The sequence below is a fragment of the Lepidochelys kempii genome, chromosome 1, assembly GCF_965140265.1.
Source record: "Lepidochelys kempii isolate rLepKem1 chromosome 1, rLepKem1.hap2, whole genome shotgun sequence".
Taxonomy (NCBI): Eukaryota; Metazoa; Chordata; order Testudines; family Cheloniidae; genus Lepidochelys; species Lepidochelys kempii.
This window is the reverse complement of record NC_133256.1, coordinates 133,567,753-133,593,820: the sequence shown is the minus strand read 5'-3', so window position 1 is coordinate 133,593,820 and position 26,068 is coordinate 133,567,753. Positions and strand designations below refer to the sequence as shown.

General features: G+C 42.4%; 1 protein-coding gene across 4 annotated transcripts in view; it reads right to left on the bottom strand.

Moving 5' to 3' along the window:
* FRMPD4 (FERM and PDZ domain containing 4) overlaps positions 1-26,068 on the bottom strand; it is a 447,791-nt gene that overhangs the window by 284,989 nt on the left and 136,734 nt on the right. The window contains exon 1 of one of the 4 annotated variants that reach the window (XM_073354879.1): positions 5,884-5,972. The exons of the other annotated variants lie outside the window; for them this stretch is intronic. The gene's annotated coding sequence lies outside the window, so the exon portion shown is untranslated. Of the gene's footprint in view, positions 1-5,883; positions 5,973-26,068 lie in introns of those variants that run through there. 4 annotated transcript variants of the gene reach the window in all.

Below are 26,068 nucleotides of genomic sequence, written 5' to 3'. Positions count from 1 at the left end.
GGAGGACTGATTAAATTATCCCCCAAACATAGGTGTCAAATCCAGTTTGGAACATCTCTGTGGCAATGATATCACTAGCTCTCCTAAGAGCATGTTACATTGTTTAACTGTATTCACAGTGCTAAGTTTCAGCTTAATTGTGACTTTCTTCCTGCTTAAAGCCCATTATTTCTTGTAACGCTTGTCATGGTTTGCCATCTAAATGGGTTTATTTTTCAGAATCTGAGTAAGTGATGCAACTAATCACACTGCAAATGCTGTGCTGCTTCACAACATTTTTGTTATTTGGTATGACAAGGAAGCAGAGAGCAGGCACTTTGACTACTGGCGGTTTCTCTTTTTCAAAGAATTTCCATTCTATTTAATATCTCTGGGTTAGCACCTAAATCAATTCAGGACAGCCAATATATCCATGCACCAAAGCCGCAGAGCTCCATTTAAGCATAAGCAGTTCAAAGTACATACAGCTCTGTTGTTTAAAAGACTTTGGTTCTTCGCATTAAGGACCCAGGAGATGGGCCAAACAGGCCTAGGGTTTGAAGAACACATTTACCTTTGCCCAAGACTATTGTAAAATAAATGAGAGAAAGAGAGACAGCTGCCTGGACTAGCACATGATTGTGTGTTGTCTGGAAAAAACATTTATGTTGTAAAGTAACCAATTGTTTTAGATATGCTTTTGCTCACATTTAAGTGTCAAGACCTGTTTCAATTCATTCTCTCTTCTGTGGTTGAAGTGGTGCTAATTTTAGCTAATATTTCTTGCTATATTTTTAAGCTAATTAAAAAAATCATCTTAAGTAGAAAAACACCATTTCCAGTAAATTTGCTGTTTGCTGTGACTGGTTGCCACTAGCCCAGATGATGAAGTTTGCTCCTCCTAGCTGTCAAACAGATCTACCAAAACTGATTACAGAAGAGATGAAAATATTTACTTTCCTAAGGGAAAAGCCCTTCTCTGCCCTCTTGTCCTGAGAGCTTCCGCATCTTAAAAAGAATGTTGTCCACAGCCAACATTATCTAATGAGGGCCCCCTATTTGAGAACAGAAGCAAAAGTTGACCTGTCCTCGCTGAAGGGATTTTAAGGGCAATTAGCTTCTATTCTTGCCTCAGGTGGTATTGGCATTGTTACAACTGAATCAGGGAAAATAATTAATTAGGGACTTGCTTTTTCAGTTTTTGCTGCCTCTCAATTGAGGGGAAATGGATTCTTTTACTATCTAGATGCCTACCAGAACTTTTAGGTAAGTGATTTGGGGTGATGTGAGATTTTTCCCCCTCCATTATTAGGGTGAGTTCCCAGAACATGGAGAGGTTAAGGATTTTCCCCCGAATTGGTTCTAACGCCATATCTGTGGTTCTATCCTAGAACAAAAAAATCATTCCACATTACTGCAGCTGTTATCACCATGATTTTGTCCGCTTTCCTGAGCTTGCCCAGGAAAGTGAAGGGACACAAAAATTCTGATTGTCTAATCCAAGGCACATGTAACATGAAGCAATCTCAGGTTAACAAACGCCACAATATCCTCAGGTCCTGATGGCTTTTGGGGTAAAGTAAAGAGTTTTCCATTTTGAACCTCCAAATTTTCATAAGGCTGTTAATCCATCTGAAGCCTTGGATCTGTTTCCCCAGCCTCCTCCCCTCACAATTACAATACTTTGGAATAGCAAAGTAGCCCATGGGAAAACCTGATGCAGATAAAAGTAGAGGGGAGTGATTGTGAAAGTGTCAGTGTCATTAAACAGATTTGAGAAGGGCTCTCTTTTGTTTGTGAAGAGATGCTAGCATTGGGAAGCGGGCGAGAACACTGAATTCTATAAAGGTAATATTTTTCTTTCCCCAGGAGTAAGAGGACCCATTGATCTCAAGAAATATTTGCCCATGCTCCGTTGAAACAGGCAGTGATGCCAGTGGGGTACTGAATGCCACCTAAGAGAAGCGACAGAACAATCTTTGTTGTATACAATGGTGTGTCCAGATCGCAGCAGGGGGACACACATTATCAGCAATTAATTTTTTTATTTTAGTGTGCAAAGTTATAAGCTGAAATAAACAGATATAATACATCATGCTTTCCCATGCCTGAACACAAACATTCCCATTAGCAAGCAGAGTGCAGAAGAATGAACATGGTAAAGTAGGAATCCTGGTGGGAGAAGGCGAAGCCCCAGATGAATGCTTCAGGAGAACCCATATTAAGATACAAAACTGAAGTATACACAATTAATAAGAGATTACATTAAATAATATTAAGAATAAGCAACTACCAAATACTACGTGGGAAAACATATGTGACCGAGTCATTCTGTGTCTGACATCTATTTTTTTCATTACTTAGCTAGGAGACCCTTTAAAATCAAACTAAATGAAACAAAACATTGATTGCAGCACACCAGTTTGCCTATGGGTAATCATGTCATGGAAAAAGTCAGGGGGAAAAGGGTCTAGCCATCCAATAATTGACTACTGCTTAAAGCATATTTGTTCGGGATATTTTTAAAAAAACATAACTAGGCCCGGCTACCTGCAGGGCAGAGACCTGCTGTACAGCCTAATGTGCCATAAACATTATCTCACTGATTGGTTTTAAAGTCCAGTTACAAGCCATTAGTAATGACATCTAGGGTGAGCTAAATAATCTCCCTCCAGGGACCAAGCAAATAATATTTACATTTGAAAAATTTTAACTTAAGTCCCACTACTGCTCACAGACATCCAGTGATGAAATAATGACGCCATTTCCCGTATGAGTCTTTTGAGGGTTATAAATGAATCCTGCCCACGTCACTATGTCTTTTACATTTAAATCACTGATAGACAAAAGTTTCTCTGGAGACCTGCAATGGTAAATTCCAAAATTAATTATGGCTAAGAGAGAAAAAAATTATTCTTGTGCAAGAAAGTTTTGGAAGCCCTAAGGAAGAGTGATAATATGGGAAACTACTGTAAGTTGCAAGAACAGTACTACCATAATTGGGGTTAATTAATGATCTTCAAAGAGGAAGACAAAGGAGGAAACAAGAAAAAAGGAAGAAACAAAAAAAAAATAATTCACAGAACAAGTGTCCTTCTTCAAACCAAACTGCTGAAGAGCAGCAAAGGAGCCAGCAGCAGCAGCTAAGCGTAAAAGGAATTAGTGGTGCCCCAAGTACAAGAAGTGGAGCAATCACAATCACGCCCCAGTATTATCTTCAGGAAATTCTCCTCTAGGAATAGGATTTATTGATAACGTTTGTAGTATAAGCACCATACCATATTATGGAGGCAAGGAAGTATAGATTCTTACCCTGGGCTCTAAGGTCCCAAACTAATTTTCACCACTGTAACCTGTAACAAAACGTTTCACATTTAAAAAAACAGCCTAAAAAACCCAACCATTTATAAATATGTGATATGTACTGAAGAGCCTCTATAGAAAATGGTAGCTGCTTCAATGATCAAGTTCAATATGAAAATTTGGGCTCTGACTGGGTCAAGTCCTTCCTTCCCAATACACACGGTTTATAAACCATAGGAAGAACATATTAAAAGTTAGTAAGGACACATTTAATTTAATAGCTAATCTTTTTCTGTGAGATATCGCTTCTTTTTTATTTAAGGCTGCACTTTCACCAGTGAAATGTTTTGAATCAGATTAGAGAAGGGCTAAAAACATATTTATGCAAATGAGCAGGTTTGTATGCATTTTGTGGTCACTTCCTGTTTTACTGCAAAAAGCAAGTGCTAAGCTTCCACAAACATTACATTTGTTTACCCATAAGCATTTGCACCAGAACCCATATAATAAAAATGGTATTCACCCAATCAAGAAAGAGGGAAAAAACAGATCACATATTTATTTGATCTACAACCAAGCAACAGTCTGAATTTTGAATAGCAGGTCAAAGAGCTAAACCAAAAAAATCCTTTGAAAAATTCTAAACAATGAATAAGTTTGAAAAAAAAAGGGTTGGTATGTCCCTGGTAACTCAGAGAAAGACAAAATTCATTAGATAAAATATTCATTAGAAATTATTCACTCAGCTCCGTATCTGATATTTCTTTTTGGAACAGAAATATTTCTTTTCTCTATAGAAAAGGGCTTAAAATACACCTGTAACTACATTGCTAGAAAACTCAATACTAAAATTACTGATATGTGAATTTACAAGTATTTCATTAGTGACAAAGGGATTCTAATACCACTTCCTGAATACAATGGAAATATTCTGAATTTTTCAAAGGAAACAAATTGTACCTACAGGTTACAGATTTCAAAATAAGTCTGTGCCCTTGTTCACGTCAGAGTCTCCTCGCATGCAAAAAATTAATGAACTTTAGATTTATCTTGATTAGGGTCTTGAGTAAAACAGTAAAAGGAATTATTTGTATATAATCTTATGCTTTCAGGCAACACACACACAATTAATTAAACTAAGTTCCAATGGTTGGTATTCACATGGAAAAACCCAAATTCCCATCACACTTGGTCCTGTTAAGGATGGCAACAGAAGTGCTCTTTTTGCAGCTTGATTTCAGTCACTACCAAGACAGAAACCTGATGGAGGAGACAAAACTCTGTGTCTTTATGAACACAACAGCAGCAGCATTGCCTCCTGATTTTTCACAAGATGAAGTAGCAATGGACGCCTTTGGGGAACCCTCGTTGTGAAGAGAGTCCATCTCCAAAGCTTATTTCAGGCCTACCTTTGAATACGGAGCTGTGCTCTGCTTCCAACAGAGTCTCCTCCTGAGCCTTTGAAAGCAAAACCATGCAGGGCCAAAAGAGAAAAAATAATCCCCTTGTCTAAAAAATTAACTACCCCAATTGTGTATAATAGTATAAATATAACTACAGGATCAGGGAGAGAGGCATTTCTTCTAGAAAGTGTGACCTCAGATTTAAAACAAATCTTTCGAGATCAAAAGGTTAGCAAATCAAAAGTCAGCTGGTACATATTTAATCATCAGGATCAGGGTTAGTCAGGCATCATTTATTAAGTACAATCTGTTTTTCAAATGAAATGTTCATAAATAGTAATCCCCCCCCTCAAAAATTCTATAGCTGTAGTTTGTACCATGAATAAAAAATGTATTTTTATTTCTAAAAATCAAACTCTTGCTTGGTAGTCTTGGAATATTGTGAAAATGAGCAAACCCTCAATGTTTTATACACAGCATAGTATATCAGCTGCATTATGGTTCAGGAGGTGTGTCAAGGTTCCTCCCCCACTCTGAACTCTAGGGTACAGATGTGGGGACCTGCATGAAAAACCTCCTAAGCTTATCTTTACCAGCTTAGGTCAAAACTTCCCCAAGGTACAAAATATTACCCCCGTTATCCTTGGAATGGCCGCTACCACCACCAAACTAATACTGGTTACTGGGGAAGAGCTGTTTGGACGCGTCTTTCCCCCCAAAATACTTCCCAAAACCTTGCACCCTACTTCCTGGACAAGGTTTGGTAAAAAGCCTCACCAATTCGCCTAGGTGACTACAGACCCAGACCCTTGGATCTTAAGAACAATGAACAATCCTCCCAACACTTGCACTCCCCCTTTCCTGGGAAATGTTGGATAAAAAGCCTCACCAATTTGCATAGGTGACCACAGACCCAAACCCTTGGATCTGAGAACAATGAAAAAGCATTCAGTGTTTTACAAGAAGACTTTTAATAAAAAATAGAAGTAAATAGAATTAAAGAAATCCCCCCTGTAAAATCAGGATGGTAGATATCTTACAGGGTAATTAGATTCAAAAACATAGAGAACCCCTCTAGGCAAAACCTTAAGTTACAAAAAAGATACACAGACAGAAATAGTTATTCTATTCAGCACAATTCTTTTCTCAGCCATTTAAAGAAATCATAATCTAACACATACCTAGCTAGATTACTTACTAAAAGTTCTAAGGCTCCATTCCTGTTCTGTCCCTGGCCAAGACGACTACAGACAGACACACAAACCCTTTGTTTCTCTCCCTCCTCCCAGCTTTTGAAAGTATCTTGTCTCCTCATTGGTCATTTTGGTCAGGTGCCAGCGAGGTTACCTTTAGCTTCTTAACCCTTTACAGGTGAGAGGAGCTTTCCCCTGGCCAGGAGGGATTTCAAAGGGGTTTACCCTTCCCTTTATATTTATGACACGCCCCCCAAATCTCAGCTAGGGTGAAACACTGGCTGGGATTTCTTCCTGGAGCTCTAGGAAAACAGAGTTAATAAGACACATGCATCTCTAAATATACTACCAAGTACATAAAGACTAACAATATTTTTCACATCTCAAGGACGATTTTAACCAGTTGATTCTGGGAAACTTTCACGGGAGAGTGCATCAGCCACTTTGTTAGAAGCTCCTGAGATGTGTTGGATGTCGAAATCAAAATCTTGGAGAGCTAAACTCCACCGAAGAAGTTTTCTGTTAGTTTCTTTGACGGTGTGAAGCCACTTTAGTGCAGCATGGTCGGTTTGCAGGTGGAAACGCCGTCCCCAAACATATGGGCGTAGCTTTTCCAGAGCGTAGACAATGGCATAACATTCTTTTTCAGTGACTGACCAGTTGCTTTCCCTCTCAGACAGTTTTTTGCTGAGAAACACTACAGGGTGGAATTCTTGATCAGGTCCTTTCTGCATTAAAACTGCTCCCACACCACGCTCGGATGCATCTGTGGTTACTAGGAACGGTTTGTCAAAGTCTGGGGCCCTTAGTACAGGGTCAGACATGAGTGTCGCTTTAAGCTTGTTAAAGGCCTTCTGACACCTTCCGGTCCACTGAACAGCATTTGGCTGTTTCTTTTTGGTTAGGTCTGTCAGTGGGGCAGCGATTTGGCTGTAGTGCGGTACAAATCGTCTGTAATAACCGGCCAAGCCTAAGAAGGATTGAACCTGTTTCTTTGACTTTGGGACAGGCCACTTTTGGATAGCATCCACTTTGGCCTGTAGGGGGCTGATAGTTCCTTGACCCACCTGGTGTCCAAGGTAAGTCACTCTGTTTAGGCCTATTTGACACTTCTTAGCCTTAACAGTTAGTCCTGCCTCCCTTATGCGCTCAAGGACTTTTTGTAGATGTTCCAGGTGGTCTGCCCAGGAATCCGAAAATATGGCCACATCGTCAAGGTAGGCGACTGCATATTCTCCTAATCCCACTAGGAGACCATCTACAAGTCTTTGGAAAGTGGCGGGTGCATTTCGCAGCCCGAAAGGGAGTACATTAAATTCATACAGCCCGAGATGTGTGATGAAGGCTGACCTTTCCTTGGCAGATTCATCTAGCGGTACCTGCCAGTACCCCTTGGTTAAGTCCAAGGTAGAGATGAACTGGGCCCTTCCCAGTTTCTCTAATAGTTCATCTGTGCGTGGCATGGGATAGTTGTCTGGGCGAGTTACAGCATTTAGCTTACGGTAGTCCACGCAAAAACGTATTTCCCCATCTGGTTTGGGAACTAGAACCACTGGAGATGCCCATGCACTTTCAGAGGGGCGGATTACACCCATCTGTAACATATCCTGGATCTCCCGTTCTATAGCAGTTTTAGCTTGAGGAGACACCCGGTAAGGGTGGACCCTAATTGGGTGAGCATTACCTGTGTCAATGGAGTGGTATGCCCGTTCAGTCAGTCCTGGGGTGGCTGAGAACGTTGGCGCGTAGCTAGTGCACAGCTCCTGGATCTGCTGTCGCTGCATACGCCCAAGGGTCATGGAGAGGTTCACCTCTTCCACACCACCAGCACATTTCCCTTCGTAGTAAACACCTTCAGGCCACTCAGCGTCGTCTCCTCCCTGGGCTGTAAACTGACAAACCTTTAATTCTCTGGATCGATTAGAAGATCTGAGAGGCGGTGGGTTGCTCCGTGCCGCCGTCCAAGCTCTCTGGAGGCTTTCATCTGCTTCCTGTTCGGTCTGGAACTGTTCCCTTGATGCTGGAGACATCAGTTCCTCATTGGATTGGGGACATAGGCTTGGTCCCTCTGGAAGCGATATAGGGGATGGAGCTGTTTCTGTTGACTGTGAACCGCTCTCCGCTGGTGCACTATGTTGGGATTCAGGCTCCGGCTGAGCCTCTTGTGTAGGGTTATCGGCTGCTGCCAGTTCAGGTTCGGTGGGGCCCTCTGGTGTTGAGGTTGCAAGTACTGGATTCAGTGCTGACACGGGGTCTGGTGTTGGTTGTTCGGCTGGTTCCGGTTCTGGGACTGGTTCCGTCTGGGTCTCTGGGACTGGATCCACTACTGCTGTTGCAGACATTGGCCTGGGGTCCAGGTCCATCACCTCTGACTGGGTCCTGATAGAAGTTTCCGGAACAGAGCTAGGCCTCACGGCTTGTTTAGCCTGGTTGCGGGTGACCATTCCCACCCTCTTGGCCTGCTTCACATGATTGGCCAAGTCTTCCCCCAACAGCATGGGGATGGGATAATCATCATAGACTGCAAAAGTCCACATTCCTGACCAGCCCTTGTACTGGACAGGCAACTTGGCTGTAGGCAAATTGAAAGAGTTGGACTTGAAGGGTTGAATCGTCACTTGGATCTCTGGGTTGATTAAATTGGGGTCCACTAAGGAAGCATGGATAGCTGACACTTGTGCTCCGGTGTCCCTCCACGCGGTGACCTTCTTCCCGCCCACACTCACAGTTTCCCTCCGCTCCAAGGGTATCTGGGAGGTATCTGGGCCTGTGGACCTCTGGTGTGATTCCGGTGCAATGAACTGTAATCTGTTGGGGTTCTTGGGGCAGTTGGCCTTTACATGCCCCAGCTCGTTACACTTAAAACATCGTCCAGCTGACGGGTCACTGGGACGAGGAGGGTTGCTGGAGAACGGGGTGGTGGGACGATAAGGGGTCTGGAGGGTTCTTTGGGAGGTACGTGGGGCTTTGGGCGGCCCCCGGTAATAGGGTGTGGTCTGGGGTGGTCCCTTCTGGTCTCCGCTCCAACTGCGACCAGTTTTCTTCTTCTCTGCCACCTCCACCCATCTGGCTCCAATCTCTCCTGCCTCGATTACAGTTTTGGGTTTCCCATCTAGGATGTATCTTTCTATTTCCTCAGGAACACCCTCTAAGAATTGTTCCATTTGCATTAGGAAGGGCAAATTTACTGGAGATTCAACACTTGCTCCTGATATCCAGGCATCCCAATGTTTCACAATGTGGTAGGCATGTCGGGTAAATGACATGTCTGGTTTCCACCTTAGGGCTCTGAACCTCCGACGAGACTGCTCGGGTGTTATCCCCATTCTGACTCTCGCCTTGGATTTAAACAGTTCATACTTGTTCATATGTTCTTTAGGCATTTCAGCTGCCACCTCAGCTAAGGGTCCACTGAGCTGCGGCCTCAGCTCTACCATGTATTGGTCAGTAGAGATGTTGTACCCAAGGCAGGCCCTTTCGAAGTTTTCTAAGAAGGCCTCAGTATCATCACCTGCCTTGTAGGTGGGGAACTTTCTGGGATGGGAAGTGGTACCTGGAGAAGGATTGCTAGGGTTTGTTGGTATATTCTGCTGGGCCTTTATCCTCTCCATCTCCTCCACATGCTTCCTTGCCTCCATTTCCCTCTTGTGGGCAGCCTCCTGTACCTCCTTCTCCAGCCGCATGAGTTCTATCTGTCTTTCATGTTCCCTTTGTTTTTCCTCAGCCTGAAATTTGGCTAATTCCAGCTGTAGTCGAGCTGAGGATTTGGTCATTCTAACCTCTCTGTTTTTAACTAACTTTACACCTGAGGTTTAGAAATAAACAACAAAACTTGGCTGTAAAATTTTGCTGTGCTGGAATAGAATACCTATTCTCTGATAGTGATTGTCAGCCTACAGAAAAAGACAATTCCCTTGTCTCTGCTCTGGGCCCAAATTAAAGCAAAAAACCTCCAACTACTTGGAAACCTGCTTACCCAGCCCAACGAAGAAAAAAAAAAAATTTCTTTTCAAACCTGTGCTCCTTGTAAAACAAAAAAAAAAATCAAAATCCTAAAAAAAAAACCCTGCCACTTTTGTCTCCAGGCAAATGGGTAGAGCACACACCCCCTATTTACTTTTAGGAAGAAAAGAAAAAAAAAACAAACCTCTGGGTTGGAAGACTGTGAATTTCCCTGCAGGAGTTAAGTACCCTGCCTCCAGGCAAATGAAACCTGCAATTCACAAGAGAATCCCCTTTTGTCTCTGCTTGGCCACAAAGCAGAGAGAAACCAAGCTGCTTTCAGTTTCAAAGCTGCCTTCTGGACTTCCTAAAAATTCCTTTTTAAAATCTGTATTTCTAGTTCAAAAAATCTCAACTGGATCTCAAAATGATTTCAGGTTAATCCCACCGCTGCCACCATGTCAAGGTTCCTCCCCCACTCTGAACTCTAGGGTACAGATGTGGGGACCTGCATGAAAAACCTCCTAAGCTTATCTTTACCAGCTTAGGTCAAAACTTCCCCAAGGTACAAAATATTACCCCCGTTATCCTTGGAATGGCCGCTACCACCACCAAACTAATACTGGTTACTGGGGAAGAGCTGTTTGGACGCGTCTTTCCCCCCAAAATACTTCCCAAAACCTTGCACCCTACTTCCTGGACAAGGTTTGGTAAAAAGCCTCACCAATTCGCCTAGGTGACTACAGACCCAGACCCTTGGATCTTAAGAACAATGAACAATCCTCCCAACACTTGCACTCCCCCTTTCCTGGGAAATGTTGGATAAAAAGCCTCACCAATTTGCATAGGTGACCACAGACCCAAACCCTTGGATCTGAGAACAATGAAAAAGCATTCAGTGTTTTACAAGAAGACTTTTAATAAAAAATAGAAGTAAATAGAATTAAAGAAATCCCCCCTGTAAAATCAGGATGGTAGATATCTTACAGGGTAATTAGATTCAAAAACATAGAGAACCCCTCTAGGCAAAACCTTAAGTTACAAAAAAGATACACAGACAGAAATAGTTATTCTATTCAGCACAATTCTTTTCTCAGCCATTTAAAGAAATCATAATCTAACACATACCTAGCTAGATTACTTACTAAAAGTTCTAAGGCTCCATTCCTGTTCTGTCCCTGGCCAAGACGACTACAGACAGACACACAAACCCTTTGTTTCTCTCCCTCCTCCCAGCTTTTGAAAGTATCTTGTCTCCTCATTGGTCATTTTGGTCAGGTGCCAGCGAGGTTACCTTTAGCTTCTTAACCCTTTACAGGTGAGAGGAGCTTTCCCCTGGCCAGGAGGGATTTCAAAGGGGTTTACCCTTCCCTTTATATTTATGACAAGGTGCTTAGCATTAATTCTTTCCTCGGGGCTTTCTTCTAAATATGCCAAGGAAGAAAACGTCAACTTGGCAGACAAAATGGCTGCTTAAGAGGAAAACAAGTTCTTACTCCTGAAAAAAGGGGATTCAAAACGTGAGACATGCTGCCAAGGTCTGTTCATCTATCCCAGATCTGTAACTATTCACTGAATAAATCATGAATTAATTGAAATCAAACCACAACCATCACGTGTACATGTCTTGATGAGTAACTGCAGGATGTTATTCTAACCCTTGTCCTACCTCTTTTCCCCCCTCCTTTATTATGAATTTTCTTGTTTTGCAGCACTGCCAACCTCACTACTTACAAAATCATGACACAGACTGAAATAAATTTGTGTATATAGAAATATATACGGCATGATATTTTGGCTCTGCATTCTGATATTTGAACACTTTGAAAAAAAGCCCACTGACCCCCCATTTTTGTGTGCACGCCTCAGGATAAAAAATGATTGCACACACTCTGCTTCTCATGTGTATTGGATTTTGCTGAAAATTCCACATTCAAGTTGGATCAGGCTATCCATTCCACTAAACTGTGCAACATTCTGCAGACGAGAGAGAGATTCCCACCGAAAAACCTGGTAACCTAGAGTAAGGTGCACTAAGTGGGATCCATAAGTTCTGGTCTCACCTCTGCCATTTATATTTCTGTACGCTGCAGATCCTTTTATTACTGACCAAGACCACACAGAGCCCCACAGAAGGCAGCCAAATATTAACCACCCAATTTTGCAAGTAATGGGCTGAGGCAGCACAAGCTCATTCCAGTCTCTAATATGCCAGACCCAAATCTCAGACACATTCTCTTTCAAGCTGATTATGCGACATCATTTTTCTTTGGCTATCCTAGCTCTAACCATTGCTCTAACTAACCAGACTCTCCTCCCATTCCAAAGCCAGGTATAGAATCCATAATTTCTTATCTCCACTATCTACTGCTGTCTAGAAAACAGTTTTTAATCCACTGGCAAAGTCCGCATCAAATCCCCATCTAATGGCTGAGCAGATAACAATTACTCCTGTACATCAAGTGGCAGAGGTTGTGCTGAGGATTGACGATCCAGGATTCAAACTCTCCTGACAATAGATGTGGGGGGACCTTACGATTGTGTAATACCAACAGACGCTGGTCGTTGGCAGGCGGGATCGAACCTGAGACCTCTGGAGCTTAGTGCATGAGCCTCTACTGCATGAGCTAAAAGCCAAATGTCTCTTAGCTAAGGCTGTAGAACAGACTCATTTAACACTCTCTAAGTGGTCTCGGTGCCACTAGATGGGACAGAACATCACACCCAGAAGGTGTGTGTGTGTGGGGGGAGGGGGGGTTTACAATTGCACATACTACAATCTTTTCCCATCTTCTTTTTAAAAAAATTATTCAATTCACAGAGTGAGAAAACATCCTTTAAAATGAGTCTTATTGATACAGCCAAAACCCTTTATCCATCAATTAGGTAAGACACCAAGTGAAACACAGGGATTCCAGCTTTTGGTCATTTGTCATATTCTGATTGCTGGTGCCGCACACTGACACATGTGAAGATTAGAAGCTCTGACACACACAAAAATGGAGGAGCCTCCCCCTCTTCCTGCTTACCGAGACTAACATTTTTCTTTGCCTTCACATCAGGGATAACAGCCTTTCTGTCCCTGACCCTCTACTACTCCTCTCCCAAGCACTCTCCAACAACTTCTCCAGGTACAATGTAGTTCCACTCCCTCACCACACACCAGTTCGTCCCCTGATTACTCTTATGGATGGTCCAGTCCCAGCACCCCTGAGTCTTGAACCCCCCAGCACTTTACAGCCCACACCCTTCCTGCCTAGTTTTGTTCACAACCCTGTGTGACATACTGTACCTCAAAATAGCAGCCTGTACCCACATATTCACCAGGGTTATATGGTTATCATATTTTGTACAAAGAATGCCTTGTAAGGTATCATATAAAAAGTCATGATTTGCTGAAACTCACTGTTCTGTCAAAACATGTATATCATTATTGTACATGGACTTATGATATTTTGCTATATGATTGTTATTTAACTATGTGGTGAGTCTGGGAGATGCCCACAGCTAGCTCTCCAGTGGCAACAAGGGAGGTGGCTCATACCCAGATGGGTTTTAAGTGACCATCCCCAGACATTGACCAACAGGGAATTGTAAATAAGAGATTTACAATTCAGTGAGAGACTGTTGCTCAAGTTCCACACAATAGGGATTGCTCAACTCTCTGACTCATCAAGGCACCTCAGGACACCTGATGCTTGACTCCATGTTTGAACCAGTATTTTTCCAAGCACGTAAACTGAGCATATAAAATAAGGGACAATGGCATCATGAGTCTACCTCTCTCCTCCCCCACCTATTCTGAAGACAATAAGAACATTTGGAAGAAAAAACTTTGAACTCGGGAGATTGGTCCTAGGCTGAACAGAGAATTCAGCCTGCGTATTAAGAATTATTTACACATCTAGCGGAGTAAGAAAAACTGCATGATCCAAATCTTGCTTAGTCTGATAAAGTTTAGGATTTAGACTGCGATTTTACCTTTTATTTCTTGTGTAACCAACTCTGACCTCTATGCTTAACACTTATAATCATTTAAAATCTACCCTTCTGTAGTTAATAAACTTATTTTAAGGATTTATCCTTACAGTGAGGTTGTCTAAACTGCTTGGGGAATCTGTTCAGATTACAAAGGCTGGTGGCTATAAAGTGGTGAACTGATTAAATGAGCTTGTATTGTTCAAGAAAAGGTCTTGAGCAGTGTAAGATGGTGCAAGGTTGGGGGGATTTGCTGGTATCTCCCCGTGTATATTTCATGGGTGGCTTAGAGAGCATTCATGCAACTTAGCTCCGTGTGTCCCTGCATGTTGTTGACGAGTGATCACAGCACCTGGACAGGTTTGCTGCTGCTTGTCACCAGCAAAGCATCATGAGAGAGAGCTCAGGCGGGAGAGTTAAGGGGGCACAGTAGTCCCACAAGTTTCAAGTTGTACCTCAGGGATATGTCACACCCTCCCAGCAGGCTCCAGCAGCACACCCAAGAGAAGGGGTTGAAGGGCTGGGAAGTGTTCTTTCCTCTACTCTCCCCAGTTCCTCTCCCTGCTTTATAATGGAGGTAAAGGTCTTTGCTGTCACCTCCATGGGACTTATTTCTAGCTGCTCTGCCTACCCTTGTAAGGCTCTGGCTGATTTTTTCCGCATTTTAGAGTGCAGAGCAAGGCATGAGAGCAATGACAACAGTTGTCTGCTCTTGTGTGAACAGTAGCCTCCCAGATCACTGCACTTGACACCGAAAGGCAAAATATAGTTCCATGTCTGAATTTAGGTTTTCCCCAAACTTTTCAGAGTCGTGCCCCCCCTTACCCCTCCCCTTGCCAGTGGGGGCTGGCAGCTGGGCCCAAGTCCAGCTCCACTCCCAACCCCACTCCCAGCCTTGGCCCTGGGCTGGGAATGGAGCTGCAGCCAAGGGCCAAGGCTGGGAGCGGGGCCGGGAGCTGGGCCAGAGCCAAACCGCAGTGGGGGCCAGTACCCAGGCCCAAGGCTGGGTGTGGAGCCAAGGCTGGGGCCGGGGCCAGGTACAGGGTTTGGGCTGGGTAATGCTCCCTCCCTGCCTCCTGTGGAGGCTGGCCCAGGCCCCGCTGCACTCCCTCCAACATTCCTCTGTACCCCACAGTTAGGGACCTCTGGTTTAAGGTCTTCAGGCAAGTGGTCGTCCTTGCACACTTTACGCCCCCAAATAATAGCAAGTAACAACAATAACTAAATGTGATCACATAGCTATTTTCTTTACCATTGTGATTGGTTTACTTTAAAATAATATCTGTATTGAACCCAGAAAACTTCCACCACAATAAGAACAGATGCAAATATAAAAATGTTAACAGAAAGCAGGTGATGGGCAGAATAAAACATCAATATGAAACAGAATGGTTACATCAGCTATTCTTGTGTTTTAATCAAAATCCTCTTTCACAATGATAGAGATAATTTGCTCAGCACCCATGTCCATGAGGTAAATTTTGCAGAAATCCGAAGGCTCAGTGGGGAAAAAAGGAACCTCTACAGTCCTCTCTTCTCTTTCTTCAAGATGTTTTTGTTTTATTTCAGTTGCTTGAAATTACTTATTAGAGCCACTAAAAAAAGCTTCTGGTAAATACTGTCAAAGCCTGGAACTCACGATAGCTAAACAAGAATGTTGTTGTTGTGGGTCTTATTTAAGATTTGGAGTGCAACATGAGTAAACTCAAAAAGTGAAAAGGAATTAAATTAAGTCAGTGACATTAATCTGCAGCCTGTATGGTGGCAAATCATTTTGATTTTACAGACGTGTCTGATCTTGAGATTCATTAGGTTTTCACTTGATTCACAACAAGACCACTGACGTGATTCTGGGACAGATATGCAATGCATTTAAAAAGATACACTGCTTGAAAATATCTTATATTATGGTAGGACACAGGTCTTACCCAACCAAATCCAAAGAATATATAGCTAGTATTGCATACAGTACAGTATACAGCTAGTTTTTTTCTTTCTGATAGAGCAGAAAGACTTTTTCCTTCCCTGCAAACTCCATCCTGTAGGGGAAATTGTACACTGAACTTTTATAGGTGATTCTAGGATAGCATTTCTGACACTTGAACTCCATGAAAATTAGAACTTGTCAGAAAATAGCATTCTTTTCATAAAGAAATTTGGACAAAACACTTTTTTTTAAAAAAATGTAATGTGGAAAATTTAGATGTTATGGCAAAATATAAAAACACAAAATATTTCAACTGAAAACTGAAATATTTTTATTTAAAATGGCACTATGGTGCCACATAGGAGTTGTAGTCCCGGAGTTTCCCCTATTTGGGGAGTCTAATATCAGATGGAATATGCAATGAAGAAATCAAAAGGATTAAGCTTTCAAAAAATGCATTCAGAAACAGCCAAAGACTCCTGTGTTAAAGTTGAAACTACACATCCGGATCAGATTGCTGAAGTGCTACATATGGTCAATCCTCTTGTATGGATGTAAGAGCTGGACACTTAAAGAGGACACAGGGCATTTAAGTTTTGGTGTTACAGAGGAAAGTTAAAAATTAGCTGGATAACCAAAACTACAAATGAGGAGGTGATGAGAAGGATGAATTTTAAAAGAGCACAATTACTTGAAACTTTGAATACCCTGATATCTGGGATATCAGCAGTATTGGTGGAAAATAGAACACAGATCTTCTCATACTGGTGGGGTAAAGCGTTTCTGCCTCTTTCACAGCATAAAGAGAAGTTGCTGGGGAATAGACTCATAGATATTAAGGTCAGAAGGGACCATTATGATCATCTAGTCTGACCTTCTGCACAATGCAGGCCACAGAATCTCACCCAGCCACTCTTGCAATAAACCTCTCACCTATGTCTGAGCTACTGAAGTCCTCAAATCATGGTTTAAAGACTTCAAGGTGCAGAGAATCCTCCAGCAAGTGACCCATGTCCCATGCTACAGAGGAAGGTGAAAAACCCCCAGGGCCTCTGCCAATCTGCCCTGGAGGAAAATTCCTTCCCAACCCCAAATATGGCAATCAGCTGAACCCTGAGCAAGTGGGCAAGATTCACCAGCCAGATACCCAGGAAAGAATTCTCTGTAGTAACTCAGATCCCCCACCCCATCTAACATCCCATCACAGGCCATTAGGCCTATTTACCGTGAATAGTTAAAGATCAATTAATTCCCCAAATCATGTTATCCCATCATACCATCTCCTCCATAAACTTACTGAGTTTAATCTTGAAGCCAGATAGGTCTTTTGCCCGCACTGCTTCCCTTGGAAGGCTATTCCAGAACTTCACTCCTCTGATGGTTAGAAACCTTGGTCTAATTTCAATGTTATTGCCTGATTGCCTTTTGACTACCAATTGTTGCTGTGCTGTTGGCCAAGCAAATATAACAAGCTTACATTGCACATCTGTAATGGAATAAATTGGTGGGCAGAGCTGTCTAGATTTTCAGAGTTGTTGCCTATGGTTAAATGAACTATTTATATTATTGTCCAGGGTAAGAAACCATAGTCCTGTGCTCATGGATGCTACACAGGATTGTGTACCATGTATCTACCCCTTTTATCAGACAAAAAATCGTGTGGCAACTCTCAAAATATTTGGTGTTTTTCTTAAAGCCCCAGCTTCTGTAATCAGATTACGTATCTGGGGTTGCCAACTTTGTAATATTTAAAAATCAGACACTCCAGCAAGAGTGCCAGAACCTCTCATGCCCCATCTCTTTCCCCTTAGGACTCTCTGCTGCCCTCCCTTCCCCACAGGCCTCACCCCTGCCCTGCCCCTTCTCTGGCCCTTCCCACACCCCCCATTTGCTCGTTTTTCCTCATCCCTCTGTCACTCACTGGTCTCCCTCTCTCTCCCCCACCTCTGCCCAGGTCAGGAGGGACTCGCCTTCAGAGCTGGGGCTGGGAACTGCAGCCACCCGATGCAGGTAGGTGGTGGTCCTGGATGAGTAGGGGCTGGTGTGGGTGATGACTCGGTGCCTCCCCGGCTTGCAGTAACTGGACTTTGGGTGCCCGGTCGGTAGATCAGAGCAAACACCATCAGGTCCCCTTTTCGACTGGACTTTCTGGTCGAAAACAGGACACCTGGCCACCCTAACACATATCTCAGCTGTCACGGTTTCAAAAAGTAAGCTTCTAGGAATCATAATAGTTGCAAAAAGCATGAAAATTAGAACCCTAAAGACTCAAAACCAGAATGCAAATCCCAAAACAGATCTGAGTCTATTTATTAATTCCTATTTGTTTTGTGAAATACGTGTGGTTGTAGCAATGTTTGTGAATTGGATTATCTATTTGCTAGCAGGATCCTCTCACATAGTGAGTAGAATGTCTTGAAAAATGTGATAGGGCTATCAAGGAGATATCAGCAGTAACTGGGTCTCTCTGTCTTAAACAATGGAGTTTCTGCCAGAAAGGGCATTTGCCTTTGAATGCACTATCTCTACACAGAAACACGTTTAGGGGAAAGAGTGGGTGCTGAAATCCTCCCTAGCCCGAGCACATGACTGGAAGAGCTACAGTTTTTCTCCAGTTGACCACTTCACAAGAGATGACAGATGGCTTTTAGAAAGAGATAGCCTCTCTAACAACAGGGGAGAGTATTGCCAGAACCAGAAAACTCAGCAAGGAGGAGTGGGTGAAGAGGGAGCAAGAAAAAATTGGACTCTATTAAAGACACTAGCCAGAACCGAAAACATTCTCGACAGTGGTGAGGACACTGAGGGAGGGAATTGTGTTCAAGTGTACAGATCTGCAAGTCTCTTGACTGCTTTCTAAGAGTAAATCATAGAATCATAGAATATCAGGATTGGAAGGGACCTCAGGAGGTCATCTAGTCCAACCTCCTGCTCAAAGCAGGACCAATCCCCAATTAAATCATCCCAGCCAGGGCTTTGTCAAGCCTGACCTTAAAAACTTCTAAGGAAGGAGATTCTACCACCTCCCTAGGTAACGCATTCCAGTGTTTCACCACCCTCCTAGTGAAAAAGTTTTTCCTAATATCCAACCTAAACCTCCCGCACTGCAACTTGAGACCATTACTCCTTGTCCTGTCCTCTTCTACCACTGAGAATAGTCTAGAACCATCCTCTGGAACCACCTCTCAGGTAGTTGAAAGCAGCTATCAAATCCCCCCTCGTTCTTCTCTTCTGCAGACTAAACAATCCCAGTTCCCTCAGCCTCTCCTCATAACTCATGTGTTCCAGACCCCTAATCATTTTTGTTGCCCTTCGCTGGACTCTCTCCAATTTATCCACATCCTTCTTGTAGTGTGGGGCCCAAAACTGGACACAGTACTCCAGATGAGGCCTCACCAATGTTGAATAGAGGGGAACGATCACGTCCCTTGATCTGCTCGCTATGCCCCTACTTATACATCCCAAAATGCCACTGGCCTTCTTGGCAACAAGGGCACACTGCTGACTCATATCCAGCTGCTCATCCACTGTCACCCCTAGGTCCTTTTCTGCAGAACTGCTGCCTAGCCATTCGGTCCCTAGTCTATAGCTGTGCATTGGGTTCTTCCATCCTAAGTGGAGGACCCTGCACATATCCTTATTGAACCTCATCAGATTTCTTTTGGCCCAATCCTCCAATTTGTCTAGGTTCCTCTGTATCCTATCCCTGCCCTCCAGCATAAAGTGTGTGTGTGTTTAAGAATTTCTTTAGCAAATCCTTTCTATTCCTTCCTATACCTGTCATGTAATCCCCAAAGAGTTAAACTGCACTCTAGAGTGCAGAAGCAGGAAGTGTGTGTGTTAGGTACTTGGGGTCTTAAGCACTGGTCTCAGGGCTGAGGGCAGTCGGTCTGCAGGGCCCCTTTACCCAAGGAAGGGTGCCATGTAGGAAATGTGCACCCAAGGAGTATACCTGAAAGGCCAGAGAGAAACACTGCTCAGACCCAGCTGGCTTAGAAGTACATGGGATCCAAAAATTTACCCAATACAGCAGATCAGTGACCCACCCACAAAGGGGGTGGGGACTGAAATGGGATGGCAGCCAGGATTATAACAGTATTGTTTTTTAAAATGTCACAATCTTTAGGCCAATCTTATGATTTTTGATGGCCTGATTTGATGGCCTGAGTTTCTGAAAGCTTTGTGTTAGCAGTACTGGGTCCACAGCCTAGCAATGCAAGGACGTATCAACTAAATATATCTATTTATTCCATTTACTATTCACCGTACTACTTACTGTTCAGAGAGCTAACCAGCTAGGTCTAATATCACTTGATTCACTCAGTCTCTGCTACTTGCCCTCATATCCTCTCTGTCCTTGTTTCAGAGTAACAGCCGTGTTAGTCTGTATTCGCAAAAAGAAAAGGAGTACTTGTGGCACCTTAGAGACTAACCAATTTATTGGAGCATGAGCTTTCGTGAGCTACAGCTCACTTCATCGGATGAATACTGTGGAAACTGCAGAAGACATTCTATACACAAAGACCATGAAACAATACCTCTTCCCACCCCACTCTCCTGCTGGTAATAGCTTATCTAAAGTGATCATCAAGTTGGGCCATTTCCAGCACAAATCCAGGTTTTCTCACCCTCTGCCCCCCCCCCCCCCACACACACACAAACTCACTCTCCTGCTGGTAACAGCTTATCCAAAGTGACCACTCTCCTCACAATGTGTATGAAAATCAAGGTGGGCCATTTCCAACACAAATCCAAGTTTTCTCACCCTCTCCCCCCCCACACAAACTCACTCTCCTGCTGGCAATAGCTCATCCAAACTGACCACTCTCCTTACCTGGATTTGTGATGGAAATGGCCCACCTTGATTATCATACACATTTTAAAGAGAATGGTCACTTTGGATGGGCTGTTACCAGCAGGAGAGTGAGTTTGTGTGTGTGTGTGTGGGGGGGAGGCGGAGGGTGAGAAAACCTGGATTTGTGCTGGAAATGGTCCAACTTGATGATCACTTTAGATAAGCTATTACCAGCAGGACAGTGGGGTGGGAGGAGGTATTGTTTCATGGTCTCTGTGTGTATATAATGTCTTCTGCAGTTTCCACAGTATGCATCCGATGAAGTGAGCTGTAGCTCACGAAAGCTCATGCTCCAATAAATTGGTTAGTCTCTAAGGTGCCACAAGTACTCCTTTTCTCTGTCCTTGGTTGCCTCCCTTTCTGCCATATCAACACTAATTTTCCACAGAAGATTGAGTGGGAATTATATACCAATTTAGCACCTCGCATTACAATTTACACCTGGCCTCCACGTAGCCAAACTTTCACTCCCAGCACTAATGAAAGCCAAGTTACTTCGATCTTTCCCTAGGGAGCAGCTCAGGCATAATGGCGCACTGTACCTTCAGTCACAGTTTAAATGCTGAGATCTGAACACGGCCTGTTGTCTATAAGAAAAAAGGATTTGAAAATGCAGACTATGGCAGTTGAAATGTATACTTAAAATTCTGCTATGCTGTGCCCAGATAACACTGTATCTGGAAACCTGACATATCTGAAGATTCCACCAACTGAAATAAGGCTAGTTATTATTCCTCCCCAGTACACTCAATCCTATTATAATCCCACTGGTTTCAAAAGCATCTCTTTCCATCACCACCTGACAATGTCCGACTTCATTGGATGGACTGTTACATTGCTAGGAAGGATTCCTTTGTAATTGTTAATGTTCACTGCTCAGACAGATTTTTATTTCACCATCATCATTTATATAGCGCTGAGGTGAAAGAAAAACAAAACAGCACAGGCATGTGCGCACCCTGGGGGAAATCTAGAAACAAGCGTCCACAAACGTCAGGAAAGAGCCAACACAAATTTTCTCAGATTATGTCTTACATTGAAAAAAGGGACTTTAAATAAAATATGTAAGGGCAATGCAGCCTTAACCGAAGACTACACAGTCATTGTTAACAACAATAATTCGACTCTAATATTTAATCGCCATATACTTCCACAGAATTTCCATGAACATCAGTGGGATTTCTGCGTGAGGACAATATATGGACCCATTTTTTTTTTCTTGGGTAAATCTCCAGTCTTTGTTTTAGGTGGAGAATTTCTCTTTCGGTGCTCCTTCCCCTTTGGAAAAGTCCACCTCTGGAATGAGAACAGGGAAACAGCCTGGAGCTGGGGCAGCTGGATTCAGTGAGAGACTAATATGAAAAATATTAATGTTATGAAGATTTTTATGTACAAATTAACGGTACTCCTTACCTCAACTCACACTGCATTCAATACAAAAAACCACCTATCAGTTCAAAGTAAGCACAGATTACATTAAGCCATAGATTTTTTAATTTTATTCCTGACTTTGGAGGTTAAAATGGTGTACAAGGGGCCTAGTGTTGTAGACACTACATTAAAGAAATCAAAATAAACACATATGAATCTACTGTAATTTACTCAGTGTGTTCTATGGTCCCTTTTATACAAATGAACACAAGCAGCCCATAGTGATAAGATTTCTATAGGGTCTATAACTAGTTCCCTAGCTCAGAATAAAGCTTTTAACTAAAGAGCTCCAGTGACCAAAATGTAAATCTTTACATCAGGTAAAACTGACTCGTGATTGGATTCTAGGAGTTGTCAGAATAGAACAGATCGGTGGTTCATCTACTTCCACCATCCTGCATCCAAGAATGCGACTGCAGGATCTGAAAAATAATCTATAAAACCCTCCATAAACACCCTCAAATTAGCAAACGTATACTAGGGAGATGGGAAAGGAGGAATTTTCCTCATCATGACCCACCTGGTGATCAATTTATGTGCACTGGAAAGGATGGACAGCCCTCATAATTTTCACCTTCACTATTGTAACCATAGATGCATATCAACGTTAAATCCCTGTTTGGATCTCACTAAGATATTTAACCTGACAACCTCCTGTGTCAATTTAGTTTCAACGGTTAATTACATGTTAAAAAATACTTTGGGTTTTTTGGGGTACTTTTGCATCTGCTTAAATCGGATGCCTTTTAATTGAGTACCTTCGTATTCTTGTTTGGGCTTTTTATTTTGCAGTTTTACATCATACATAAGAACATGAAAAATGAATCATTTTAGAAAGTATTACAAATATTACCACAAAGCAGAAGACAAAAAAAGACACTTTAAAAAAAAAAAAAAAACAAAGTGAAAATGAGTCTCTTGGTGCAAGTTCCTTAATGTGTGTGTGGAGGCCTGGAGAAGGAGGGTGGGGAACTAAGGAAGACTGTAAACCAACAAAAGGAGCCACTTAATATCCTAGGAAAGGCTGAGATAAAACAAATACAATTATTATTCATTAACACACAAGTCATTGCACTCATTATCCATATGGTCATCGTAGCTCTCAAATGATTGATTTAGTTCCACCTAGGCAGATATAGAGGATTCCTCTAATTTCATTTAATTATCTTTAAGTTTGATATACATTGCCAATTAAGTAGAATCACGAAATACACACATTCATTAATTTTGTAGCTTATAATGATTTCAGGAATATGAGACACAGAATTCTGCATGAAAACCTAAAATCTCCCTTTTAAAAGAGGAATATCCCCCAGGAAAGATCCATGAACATAAAAAGCTTCACATAGCAGGGATACCTGTAAACATTGTTCACAGTTTCAGGTGGGCACATTTCCCCTCTTCCCCTAAAGATTAAGGTTTTCATCAAATCCAAAACCATACAATGGAAATTACTTGAAACGTCTTAATTTTATCTGGTTTCATACTGCAACCCTGTAAAATCATTAATTTTATATGGTTCAAATCCATAAGTCAGATCATGTTCAGTTGAAATGTTTGCAAATCTATCATCAAGCTAGGACCAAGTCTCAAGTTTGTAATGTAATCCTAAATCACATGAACTTTGTGTAGTTTTAGATTTCATTGCAAATATCTCACATAGCTTTATTATTTCATATCTCTTACCTCTAAACTCAGGTTACTAATAATTTTTGTTGACCATTTTGGAACAAATTCTGTTTTTGCTACATCTTTTTTGAGATAAGCTGATAAAAAAACAACAACAGTATTTTAGTTAAGGACCCACCATTTATTTATATAACATGTTTTGCCTTCTTCTCTATTCCTTTTTTAACACAATCAAAGGCCTTATTCTCTTTTTGATCCTCCACTTAGATCATTTTTCCTCAGTGGTCACAAATAATTCTGAACCTATCAGTGCATCTCTAATCTTCACTAATCAAGAAACTATAAGTCTAAAATATTATATTCTCTTGATCTTTTCTATCAGCCATTTTGTTCAATCTTTAAATGGCAAGTTAAAGAGGTGCTATTTACCCTTAAAGAAGCCTTGCCTGTCTGTCCCCATTATTTTCTAGATCGTTTATAACTATTTCCTGTTATTTTAACAAATATTTTTCCTGACATTAAAATAAGGCTTCCTAGTGTCCTGTTCCCTGTAAGAAGCTCCAGTCCTCGGTATACTAGTAACTATAATATGTATTTTATCACTAAAAAGTAAGCAGCTCATTTATTTTGGCCTTTAGTTCCTTCAGAACTCTGCAATAAATCACCAGGCCCACATGGTATTTATCCAAATATAATTACTCTCGTTGTTGCATCTCCTTTTTTCAATACTTCTGTCTGCATGACACCACCTGCAAAGCGTAGCTCTAGGGTAGATATTTCCCCATCATTCTTTGTGGGGTTTAATGATGCAAGAAATCATTTAGCTTCTCTGCAATTTCCTTTGCATCTTTGGTGACTCTCATTACACCCTTATGCAGGAGTTTAACTTATTTTTGATTCAAGGAGAAGGAATCTTCCAGCATATTCCTGTGTGGGAGGGAGTGTTCAAAAATGTGGTTCAAGATAACGCACTCTTGGTTCTTAACACATAACCAGTAAATTCAGAGATTCTGTCCCTGTGTCTATGGTAACCAACAGGGAGCTTGAGAGAGGCAGGGCTTATCTACTCTAAATGAACACTTAGTTCGTAGAAAGCTGAGATGCACTAGCCTGCCATGCAGTAAGTGTCCATATGGACCTTGCTACCGGACACTGAAGGATTGAACCAACACACTAGAAAATGAATAGGGTATTCTTCAGAGGAAGATCTGCGTTAGCCTCCCGGAAGCCCTGAAGTTAAGGAGGAAGTTCCAGCATCTGCAGGAGTAGATGAAGGCAGAGACAGTCCAAAAGCAAGAGAAACTGGCAACTTCTAAATGCGCCAAGTGCCCAGCATGACGCAACAGAATGGTCTGATTGCAGGGATTGCCCCTTTCCAAGGATCAGGAAGCACTGACCCTAGAGAAAAAGCAATGCCAGCCTCAGCTGGAGAAAGAGAAAAGTAACAAACAGATGGTGAACAACCATCAAGAAAATTAAATCTGAAGGTCAGCCAGGTAATATGAACTTGAAGTCCAACTTGCAGGATCTGGAAAGCACAATGACCTCCAAGGACCAGTCTTTCCTCACGGCTGTAGAAACAAAGATAGCCCAGTTGGAAAAGCCAAGGGACTCAGAGACCAAGAAATGCCTGACTGCCAGCCACCAGGTAGTTGAAGTGGGAAAGGAGTTACCCAAGGGAAAACCACCCAGAAGTTGGAACTGGAAGGGCTCAAACTAGTCCTATAGCTCAAGAAGGAGCAACCCCAGAATGAGCTGCAGGACATGACCAGGGCAGTTTAAAGACTAGAAGAGTGTCTACCAAGACCATCAAACCTGTATCTCTGGTTAAAAGAAAGTAACTGAGAAGCTTTGAAACCTCAGGCAGGAACAGACTCAGCTCCTGGAACAAGTTAGGAAGGACTAAAGAGGACAACTCTGGAGAGAACAGCTATATCACAAGAGCACTAGTACATGTGATATGGTGGAAAGCAAGGCAATAACTTACCAGGAGGTTGGTGTCTATACAGTCAAGTGGAGTGATGACTCTGATGTTCTAGAGGACTATTCAAAGAGAGGAGTTGAACACACTTCACAAAACTGGATATTGACATGCATAAATATGGAGGTTGTGTCTACAAATGAAGCTGCGCTAACAGGGATACCCACTACAGTTCCCCAGCAAACCCATCCACTAATAAATTAGAAGGAATTGTAAGAGAAGGTTACTGCAGCTGAGAGGATCAGGGTTGAAGTCCTTGCACAGACGAACAGCCTACAGACACACAAAGCAGAGGACTTGCTGGAGCTAGAAAAGATGCACTCCCCTTCAGCATCCATGTCTTGGCTCAAGTCATAAAACAGGGGCAGAGTTGGCCCACCTGAGAACAAAAGGTGAAAACTGTGAGTACCCTCCAAAGGTTTCAGATCCCGAGCTCCAGTCAGAACT